Source organism: Strongylocentrotus purpuratus, unplaced genomic scaffold, assembly GCF_000002235.5.
Source record: "Strongylocentrotus purpuratus isolate Spur 01 unplaced genomic scaffold, Spur_5.0 spur5_scaffold_4, whole genome shotgun sequence".
Classification (NCBI taxonomy): domain Eukaryota; kingdom Metazoa; phylum Echinodermata; class Echinoidea; order Camarodonta; family Strongylocentrotidae; genus Strongylocentrotus; species Strongylocentrotus purpuratus.
In genome coordinates, this window is record NW_022145610.1 from 30,584,222 (window position 1) to 30,596,440 (window position 12,219).

Here is a 12,219-nt window from a genome sequence, read left to right on the forward strand (position 1 = left end):
CATTCAAGTTTGAGAATAAGAGAAAATATTTTATATTGCTTGACTTAACTGAGAGGGGGAAAAGGGGAACCTCAGAAAAGCTAGGTTTGTTGAGCGAGATTCCCAGTATAAATCAAATAATGGACCATCAACAAAGTGCATCAAAATCTGCACATGTCCGCTCCCAGAGAAACCAGAGACGCGCGAACCCACCCGCCCGCGCCAGATCCTCGGGTCCCCCGCCAAGGCCAAGGCCAAGGCCCATTCATAATCCTCTTTTAATGTAAGATATATGGTAAATCTATCGACGAAATCAAACGAATATCTGTAAACAGGATATGAGTGTACCTGTACTTTTAAAATCAAATTCATCATTTGCAGACATGCAGGGTACCATTTCTAATACCTTTTGTAGATGTGATGCATGCAACAGGACGTTAAAAGAAAATACATCAATAAGTGCCACGTGATACTATAAATTCTCATGACAAACAAAGAAAATATGAAATCCGTTTCATTTTTTAAATCAATCACTCAATATTGTTTGAACGACATACAGCCAGCAAGAATAATTTTTTGGTACGTTTTATTTTTATCCGTAGTATTGACAATATACAGTTGCATATGAAGTTGGAATACATGTTCTTACCTCTCATCCTGAATAAACCTCCGACAATATGATTTATAAGTTTGTGACTTCTCATAACCTTATAGATCAATATTCTACCTTTTTAGATTGATCAATAAAGTTCGGAGAAGATATTAACTTTATACAAACCATATTGGCGGAACCATTTCATGAAAAGGCGAAGGACAAACTTATTCCAACTTTACGAGAAAAAGTGCAGAAAACCAAAGAGGGAAGGGCGAGGAAAATTCATGTCCACTTGTCGATCCTGAACCCTGTAGCTTGTGATCTATAGTCCGGTGATTTATCCACTAGACCACAGCACCTTAGCTCTAAACGTGTGAGTCAAAAAACAAATTTACATCTAGAAAATGGCTAATTATTTTAAAGATCATCTATGGACAGTAAATTATTATACATCTTATGAAAGAGTGTTATATCCCAAATCATTTGATATCTTTTTGTGTGGTATGTGTTCACAGGAGGCATTGTTTGCAAGGGTGCAAAAATCGACTTGCGCCAAAGTTGCTTATGTGATGTATTAGAGTAATAGAGGATGAATTAAATGTATCAAATAAGATGCATTGCATAGGCTTTTTGCAGAAGCAAAGTCACACACACATACATTTGATATTTGATATTGTGTGGCATGATTTATTTTGTTATGGGTGTTATTTGGATCTGCAAAGAACGAATTAATACCCAAATCCCAATTGTTTTATTCAAACATCCCATAAGAAACTTTGGCGCATTTAAGTCGATTTTTGCACTCTCGCAAACAATGCCTCCTGTTCATCCAAGCGTGAACACATACCACACAAAAATGATACTAAATGATATGGGATAAAACAATCTTTCATAAGATGTATGATCATATACTGTTCATAGATGATTTTTGAAATAATTAGCAACTATCTAGGTGTAAACTTTTTTTTTTTGACTCACACTGTATGTATCCGTTCTAAACAGTGGATTATCTAGTATAGAGATGATCCGGCGTAAGAACCTAGCTCGATGGAAGATCCAAAGGGGGAGGGGGGTATTGAAGGTCATCATGCAATTGTAATGTTTCTATATTTCAATTTGTGATGCTTTAAGCTTTTGAAAGTGCCTTAAATTGATTTTTTTTTTTAATAGTCTCCGCGATCTTTCTTCTTCTCGCCCTCTCGCCTTCTCGCCCTCTCCCTCTCTCTTTATCTTTCTTAAGCTCCCCCTCCCCATCCCACTCCCATCCCACTCCCCTGCCCTTACCCTCCCCTCTGACTCTTTCTTTCTGTCTGTCTCTTTCTCTCTCGCACTCTTATCTATCATGTCTTTTTCTCCTGGCAATATGACACAATCTTGCAGGCGGATGTTTGCCTCTTAATTTCCAAACTATACGGCAATTTAAAACAAAGCTTGATTGTACGACCAGTACCTAAGGCAGGCGCGGATCTAGGATTTTCCAATAGGGGAGCCGGAAATTTGGAAAGTGTGCAGACCATTTTTTCAACTCAACATACCAATACTGACAAGGTCATATTAGAAGCACCATACCGGTACAATTTTTGACATTTTCATCGGGGGGGGGGGGTTAAAGCCTCTTTCATGACAAAAGTTTCATTAAATTATTAGAGAAAGAAGATGATTCGTTGTTATATTCTCGACTCTAAAATAATCCTTGTCTGAATTCAGTTTTCCCCCGCTCGCGAAGCGCGGCAGCTTTGACTTTTCATAGTTTAATGATATTGTTAGAGGAAGAAGATGATTGGTTGTTCCATTCTCGACTCTTAAAGGCACACTGTCCTACTTGTAGCTACTTGCTCCCTCTATATAGAAAACTTCCCCAATCGGCGTCTGCTGGTCCCCATGATCCTCTTTTTCTTATGTTAAATGAGAGCTGTGTGTAAAGTCAGTACGGGCAGGATTTTGTGTATTACGGGCCGGACTTTTGTTGCGTGAAAAGTTACCCTTTATCGGAGATTCCCGGAGTGGGAGGGAGGGAGGAGGGGGAGGGGGGGGGGGGGCTTTCTCTTTTTCTTTTTTCTTTTTTTTCTCTCTTTCTGCTTTTTTCTCTCTTTCTTTCTTTTCTTCTTTTCTCTTCTTTCTTTCTCTTCTCCTTTTTTTTTTTTTTTTTCTTTTTTTTTTCTTTTCTCCTTTTTTTCTCTTCTTTTTTTTTTTCTCTTCTTTTCTTTTCTTTTTTCTTCTTTTTTTTGCGCCGCCAATAGGGGGGCCGCGGCCGTTTCGGCCCCCCCCCCCCCTGGATCCGCCACTGGAGTTAAGCTCAAATGTAACTTTATTACTTGATACATACTTATCAGATCGTGAGACTCGCACGGTAGCACCCATACATCGTTGTGTCCGTCTTGTTTGGTTGGTTCTTCGTTTAGATGGCGCTCTTCAATCTCAAAGATTATTTGCGCCAGTCAATTTCGTGTATAGCTTTGGCGTGGGCTTCGGAAATCAAGCCCACGAGCGACTTTCCTTGGTGAAATGAAATTAATAGTGATATGGTTTTATAAAAAAAATAAAAAAAAAAAAAGGCTGCAATATTAAAATTGCATAAAATGCACATAAAAGGCGAGATGGGAGTTAGTTGCAATTGTTCATGGAAAACCGCAAATACTTCATTTTATATATTATTACAGGATCGACATAAGTTAAGGGGATCCCTGATAGCTTTAAAAGCTATCTAAAACGATTAGTATCGTATATGTAACCCAATAATTCACGAGTAAAAATTGGGTTAGACATCAATAATTGTTTCAGATTGGGGTTGTTCAATTTAATCCTTTCTTTTAAGAGACGTCTATCTTTGTCGTATTTTGTACAATAGAAAATAAAATGTTTAATTGTTTCATCTTCTTGACAAACTTCACAAAGACCAGTATCGTGTTGGTTAATTTGAAAAAGGTAATAATTTAAACTACAGTTACCTACTCTTAGTTGTTGTATCAAGCATTCTTCTCTGCGAGATAGGCCTTGTCTATGTATGGGCTTTGAAACGTCGCTATGCAAAGCATATAAAAATCTACCGTGTTCTGCATTGTCCCATTCTGCTTGCCATAATTTGTTATAATGGATCAAACGAGAGGCTGCCAATTCACTTCTTGTATTTGGTATAACTATGTCTATACACCTTTTCATGGCTCCTTTTTTGGCAGCCCGATCTACGATCTCATTGCCCCTAATATCGCAATGTGACGGAATCCATTCAAAAGCAACACAAACATCCTTAAACTGCAAAATATTAATTATGGATAAAATTTCATTTACAATAGCACATCTAATAAAGTATGAATCGATCATTTTGTAAAGCTGACAAAGCGTCGCTAAAAATTACCACCGAAGAGGATTCAATAAATGTATTAATCCACTCTAGTGCCATTAGCATGGCCACTAGTTCTGCTCTCATAATACAGACATGGGATAATCTAAAAAATTTCACCACATTATAATGAGACACATAAAATGCGGCTCCTGTCTTCCCATCCTCGAGTTTAGAACCATCTGTATATATATATGTAAAAACCCATTCCATGAATTTCCAATGCTATCTAGAACAATCGATTTTATTTCAAATGGAGGCATTTCCCTTTTTTGCACTTTGCCATGGTGTTCGAAAGACACTTGTGGTCGTGCTAACCGCCATTCTGGGATTTTCGGCAATAAGTTGGTTTGCCCTTCCACCACTACTTCGTCTCTAAAGGATTGCAGTTTAAAAGGTCCTTCTCCTATCTTCCATTCTAAGTTATTTAAATCATAGTCATCACCCAATACTTCTTTTGTTGGGTGGTTTAAAGTACTAGACAGTAAATAAACTCGAAAGTTATCATTTAACAACCTTCTACGATATCTCAGAGGCAGCTCCCCGGTCAAAACTTGTAAAGCCTCCAAGGACACATTGTGTATTGTGCCTGTAATAATTTTTAAGGCTCTGTATTGGATAGAGTCAAGTTTTTTTGTTAAAGATATACAAGCAGAATCATACATTTCACTCCCATAGTCCAAAATGGATAGGATAAGTCCTTTATAAATCATCATCAAAATCTCATACTTACTTCCCCAGGGGGTGCCGGAGACACAACGTAGCAAGTTTATTCTTTTCTTACATTTATCAATGATAGAATCTATATGGACAGACCAAGTTAAATTGGAGTCAAACCTCACACCAAGGAACTTATACTGCTCGCATATAGGCAGATTATGTCCTTTTATTTGTAGAAGAATATCTTTCTTTTGTTTGTTGGTAAAGACTAATACTGCAGATTTGGTAGGGGAAACGTTTAACTTCCACGTCCAACACCATATCTCAAGCTCATGCAGGGCCTCTTGTAATTTCCTGCGGGCCAGCTCTAAATCCTTATTTGAACACCAGATTGCAATGTCATCAGCATAGCAAGATAATTTAACATCACTTACATTTATCTTGAGATCATTTAACATTAAAGTAAATAATAAAGGACTTAATGAACTTCCTTGCGGGATTCCATTTTCTAACGTGTAGTGGCGAGACATATAGTTATTTATCCTCACATTAGAAATCCTACTCAATAGAAATGCTTTTATAAAAAGTAACATTTTTCCACCAATGCCTAAGATAGATAATTTTCTTAGTAGACCTGTTTTCCATAGCGAATCATATGCTTTTTCTAAATCAAGAAAGACCGCTACGGTATTGTCTATGTGACATATCACCACAAGGTGGCGCTGTTTACTTTTGACTAATGCGATATATAAATAATCATTACATCCCCTTTTCATCAAATACAAAGAATACATATATTTTTTTTGGTCAAACTATCAAATCCGATACAATGTGAAACCACTATTCAAATCCAGCCAGGTTTGAGATTAAATGAGGTTCACCTCAGAAATAAAGTTCCAATATAGTCCAGTTCTATACTCGAGTGTTCGTTCTAGTGGAGTTCTTCCAGTATTTGCTTCCTTTTGCATGAACTTGCTTGTTCGCTTTTCAACACGATCCTCTGGCAAATATTACAACTTCCCAAGTAATGATATTTTTTTTTCTTTTTCTACAACATTTAAAATGTATAAGTAACAGGGTAGAATGTCTGTTGCTCCAACTTTACCAGAGGAATGTTCTGCCTCTTGGATAGTACAGTTTTCCTACTTCAACACTAAATAATAGTTGAATACACTAGATACATGCATATATAACTATGAAACTAAAATGAGTGAAGGGCCAGGGGTTGACTACCCAACACTCCAACTCTATACAAAAGGACATTATTCTGCCCCTTTTAACTTGTACAGTTTACTACATGTATTTACAAATCTAAAATAACAGGGCGTCTTCGTACTCTCAAAGGATAACGACGTTCACGCTCATGAGATGGTTTATTCTCACTGGGGCTTTTTGGCGATGTCATGTCTCGCGAGTTGGTTGTAGCTTCTGCTGCGATCTCGCTGTCTTCGTAGTCAATGGCACATACGCTTTGTTCACGTCGTGGTCGCGCTTCTGAAGATGACGTCTATTTGGACGATAGCGACTCCCTCCTTCACTTTCGATGATGTATGAACGAGGTGATTTGTCTTTCTTGATGACGACCGCTGGTTCCCACACCTTACCATTTTGGTAGAAGACTCGCTCACCAGGTTGTAAAGATGTCAGATCTTTGGATCCCCTGTCATAGAACTGCTTTTGACGTTCTTGCAGTTCCTTTTTCCTTTCCAGCGGGAGCTCTTGATGCACAGGTTGTGGTCCAAGTAGTCTGCTCAAAGTGGATAGCATGGTGTTGGTCCTTTTGCCCATGCATTAGCATATAAAGGCAGCCCGTCTCCTGGCGTGTTAATATAGGCCAGAAGAGCTAAAGGATCGTCTTCACCTTCTTCTGCCGACTTCTTCAAGAGACTTTTAGCTATTTGCACAGCTTTTTCAGCTTTCCCATTGACTGTGGGAATCTTGAAGAAGATGTTGTGTGTCTCAATCCATACTCGACACAAAACTGCTGGAATTCTGCACTTGCATATTGTGGTCTAATATCGTTATTATCTCTTCAGGTATGCCATGTCGTGCAAACTGCTGCTGGAATACTGCTATCACGGCTGTACTTGTACTTTTCGGCTTGTTGATTTCCAGTGTTTCACCACCAACTTGCTGGCGCATGACAAAATTTGTATCGATCAACAGTTTCATTCTTCTGCGGATTGCAGTGTTTCTCAAAGGCATCTAGCATCGCCTTCCAAGTAACTTCATGTGGGCCCGTTTCATAAAGCAGTACTAGAGGTCGACTCTATGTTAAGTGTCTTGAACATCTATCTACCCTTTGCTCCCACCATAGGTATTGAAAAAGTTTCACCTTTTTCTTTTCATCTGCTGTGACAGTCAGGTAAGTGCATAAGCTCAAATTCTTCCCTCCATAACTTCCATACGTGAGGAAGATTCCTAGCTTCCAAATCTAAGGGTGATGGAGGCTTCAAATGCTCCATGCCACTGGTTATTCAAACCTCTTGATGAATCAAAGTTCACTGCAGTATCCGGTCACTACCTGTTCATTAGTCAATGGAGCATTTCATGGATGTTATATCCGGTCACGCCAAAATTGTGGAGCTGTTCCCTTGCTGAAATTCGCTAATAGATCATACTTGATAGCACAGGTATTCCATCAACAGCCACTTTCACTTCTGACACCATATATTCAGGCAAGAGGCGCCAATATGCGAAGAAGGCTACCAGTTTGCATGGTAAAATGCAGTCAATATCTAGGTATGTACATTTATTGTGCGAAATAAAGCCATCAACAACAAACCCGTTTCTTAATCAAATTTGTTAATCATACTGAAGGCTGTAGGTGAGAAATATATTTAAGTAAAATAATGATAGGACCCCAGACGTAATTGAATAAAACATCTTTGTTTTCATTTTTCATTTCATTTCATTGTTGTTAAATCATGCATTTATTTCATATAAAAGGAATACATGTTTACATTCAATACCAGGTCCATGTTCTCTTTCCGAAACCATGGCAGGTCGCACTACATATAAAACATATACAAACAATAATGCATTACAGTTATATCGATCATGAATAATAAAATTATATATTAATCATGTATAGTTACAGTTTTATACATTAATCATTGATCAATATACATTACATTCATATATCAACCATGTATGGTAACAATCGTGCCTGCATCAAGAATGCTTAGGTTGGCAACAAAAATTAAATAATTTTAATTTTAAAAAAATTAAGGGGATTATGATTTTCTGAGCATGTGGGTAAAGGCTCGGAATAGGAAACGATGTAAGAAAATGGGTAAGAGATGGGAAAGTAGAGGGTACATTATAGGTTGGAGATAAAGAGTAAACGAGTGAAAACAAGTAATTCCACCTGGAGTGGACGGAGTGGAAGAAAAGCTAGAGAAAGTAGGGGGTAAAGAGAGAAGAGGGGAGAAAGGCAAGCGAATGGAGTAAAGGAGGCGGAGGTTGGAGAGGTAGGCGAGGAAGAAAACTTTAGGAAGAATGAGAGAGAGAGAGAGGAAGAAGAAGAAGACGAAGAATAAGAAAAAGAAGAAGAAGACGAAATAAGGCAAAGAAGAGAGAGAGAAGAAGCGTTGAAGAGAATGGAGTGTTAATTAGAGGTCAAGGTATTCCACATCCTTCCACTGTGATTCTTTTCTTGCATTGAATATGACAAAAGATGACACAACTGCGTACCTACTTATGTTCTGAAAGAAGAGGTTCTGAACATTTCCTGAGTACCCACTTTAGCCGATGTGTGTTGTCCCTATTTATTTGCCCCCTTGCTCCTATCTCAATAGCATGGTATGTCACACTGTAACCTTTGTTTCTTACTTCGGCCACAAGTTATTTGTACCGGTCGAGCTTTCTCGTGTGAGCAGCATTGGTGTTTGTCTCAAAGGGCACTGTTAGTTCGATCATTAGCATTTCTTTCATTGATTCCCAAATAACGACGAGATCTGGGCGTTGAGAAGTTACATAAATATGGGATGGGATGGTTCCGCCCGCAACGGTGAAACCCTGAATATCGGCATAAACTTGTTCGTGAGGGAGAGACTCTTTCACAGTTCGATAAATATACCTAAGAATATTATCTATATTATCTTCGTATCTATAAAGAAATGTTGAACAGTTTGATAGAATGTGGTGAAGGGTGCCAGCCGTAAGTGGGCAGAAAGGGCACTTGTTTGTCGGTCGTTTTCCCCACCTGTAAAGATTTGCGTATGATAGTAAAGAGTCAATACATGAGTTGGTTACAAAGCTTGATACCCTCTTAGGTAGATTGTACATTATGGATTTCCATGTGAGATTGTACATTATGGATTTCCATGTGAGGTTCGTCTTCCAGAGTCAGTAGTTTCACAAACTGGCCTTGGCAAAGCAAAGGTTCAACGGACTTCTCCCAGTACGTTGATGCATCATCTTCTTCTAACACGTTTTGACACTCTTCTTACACTCTAAAAAAAAGATACCCAATATTGGGTAAAATGTTACACTTTACGAGGGTAAAAAGGGAACATGCATGTTTGTTGGGTAAAATTTGACACAGGGGTGGTTGGGTAAAAATTTACCCAGCAAATGTTTAATGTTTTACCCAACTGATGTGCAATATATTTGACCCAATGTAAAAGGTAAAATGTTACCCAACGACAACCATGTTCCCTTTTTGACACAACATTGGGTAATTTTTACCCAACTCATCCTGGGTACTCGTTTACTTTGTTGTTGTGTAATTTTTTACCCCAAAGTTGGGTAAAATTTTAACCCAACCTTATTGTATGATTTTTTATTTTTACATAGATTTGGGTAAAAAAGAAAATTTGTCCGAGGAGTTGGCTGGAAAAGTACATGCTATATGTAGTGTAGTGTATAAGTAGCAGACCTCTCTCTCTCTCTCTCTCTCTTGGCTAGACAGTCTTTCGCTTGGCGTGCTCGCAGTAGGTGGTAAAGTGTCATTTCATTGGTAAACGTCTTCACAAAGCCTGGTTCGTTTGCGTAAAGTTAATGCTACGGTCACAAAGGTTCGTACGAACGATAATTTCGTACGAATCTCCCTGTTTTTCCATTGTCTTCCCGAATTTCCATTGTCTGAAAATCGTTCGTACGGCGTTCGTAGCAGTTTGTAATGGCATTTGTGACCGAGGCTTTAAAGATACATCTGCCCAAGCTTCAATTGGAATTTTTTTCTGAGCATTTTCAGTATGTTATGACAATTTACATCGTTTTTCCCTAACATGACGTCGATAAAATCGATAAAATCGTTTTCAGAATAGGCTCCGTGCAGTTACACATCATAACCCTAATCATGACAAAATAGCATTGTAGCTATAATGCCTAGGTTACATTTGCCGTGGCGGCCATGGGGTCAAAAATATCTACGGCCAATATCAATGATAGTTATAGGGCCGCCGCAGCATTCTCACGGTCATATACATAGCAGTCACATAATAGTTAGGGTAGCCGCAGGGCGTATTTTTAATTTCTTAATTTACGTCTGCCACAGTGGGGGATTCCGGATTTCTAGCATGGGATCAAAATGTTTTGCGGCTCGCAGGCTCGAATTCCCAAGGGAGGTTTGTCGACAAACCTAGGTTTCTGTGCGTCATAATTATGACGCGTTTCATGACGCACATAAACCTAGGTTTGTCGACAATCCTCCTTTGGCAATTCGGGCCAAAGGGTTTGCAATTGAGTTCTAGTTCGAAACGATCGATGCCCAGACCCGCGTTTCGTTATACGACGTTTCTTTATACGACGTATCGTTAGTAAGCATACAAACACACAATTTCATCGTATGGCTTTCCCGAATCGGTATACGTTTCGGGATAGCTATACAAGAAAAAAAAATTGTGTGTGGACACGGGGGTAGTCTCGTATAATGTTATTACAAAAAACATACATTTACACACACCCATGTATGATCTTTTTCGCTACATATATTAATAGTTTCATTAAGTTTATCTGTTACTCTAGTAGGCTTCAGGATGTATGAATGAGCCTAAGTCTGACATAAATTTATTTAAGCGAGGAAAACTTTCGTCGATGTTCAAGAATCAATGGTGTAGCTCCAGGCAAAGAAGATGACGCCATTCTTTACAACACCTTCCCCATATCGATGGCATTATTCTCTTTTATATCCTGCATCAAAAATTTGTTGGCTTTTGATTGGTTGAGAGCTCGTCACATGACCAGAAATATTTGACCTATTTTTAGAAAGTACTATATGAGAGCAGGGCATTTGGTTTACTATTTGGGAATTGAAAAAAAAATGTGAATTTTTTTTTTTGAATTGAATCAATTTTATTTTTCAAATCTTAATTTAATGAAAACAAAATATTTTAAATCTTTTTAGATAAAAATTGACATTTTTTTTTTTTTTTAATAAATTTGTGATGCAGGATATAAAACAAATATACCATGCCTTCTATTCGAGGTACTGGTTAAACTATGGGCCTCGGAGACTCCAAAAGTACCATTTGCTTCGGGGCTGCGCCCCTCAGCAAATAGTACTATTGGAGTCACCTCTTGCGCATAGTTTTAACCAGAATCTCTCAAGGCAGTGTATATTTGTATACTATGTTATGTTCACTCATCGAGTTTGATCTTTGGACTTTAAGATGAACTACTTATTATTAGTAGGTCGACTTGAGTCCTATAATAAAGGGAACGACAAAGATATGGCAAACAAACAACAAATGATGGGGAGTGACTTCGGCATAATGTGATGTTTTGCTTTGAAATCATAGAGGCTGTTCACACCGGCAGAGATAGCGCGCGCTAGACCGCGCTATCTCTGCGGTTTGGAAGGTACAACGTCGTTTCGGTCCGCCCAACAGCGAGCCACGGCGAGCCAAAACGGCGTGCCACTGGAGCACTTCTTGGGGGTGGTCCACGAGAGAGAGCGCGGTCTAGCGCGCGCTAGAAGACCGCGCTATCTCATTGCGGTGTGAACAGCCTAATAGATAAGGCCTACAGCGACTGAAATTTTGTCAAAGAAGTTGCATGAATGCATCTTTCAAGCGTAAAAGGTTAGGAAGAACTGTTTTTCTTTATAATTCTCTCTTGCCTCTTTGAAAGAAAAAAAACAGTGCTTTTTGATAGACAAAGTATGGCAAGGCTATATTGGGTCATTGCAGTCCCAGCCCGTCTTCATTAAAAAATCTTGTCTGGTCTAACTTGAGTCTCAAGCAGTGCTTTTCTGGTAGTTATATACTGCCACGAATAGATACTCTCGAAAGTAACTTTTGATAGGGCTTTCATTTGTCATTTAGAATAACAACTTTAGTTCATGACGCTGTCAAGCTGGATAAAAGTCGAAAGATGGCTTGTTGTTTTGTCAAAAGACGGAACGCTGTGGTAGTATTTTTGATTTTCCTAATGACGAGTTTCTCGCGAGGTATCGATAGATCAGTGGGAATCTTCCAGAGTGAGCTTTGTGAGGACTTGGGATTGACTACGAGCGAGTTGGGGCTTGCGGCGGGGTTCGCCATCGGCTTCGTTTATTTCTTTGGTAAGTTCAGGCGGGTAATCGAAATATATCAAGAGTGACGATGAGGGGATCGGCCCCTTGATTGTTTTTAAATTCCGTAAAAATGAGTAAATGGCGTCGTAGTTGGCGTCGTAGATAATAGGGACTTTTAGATTT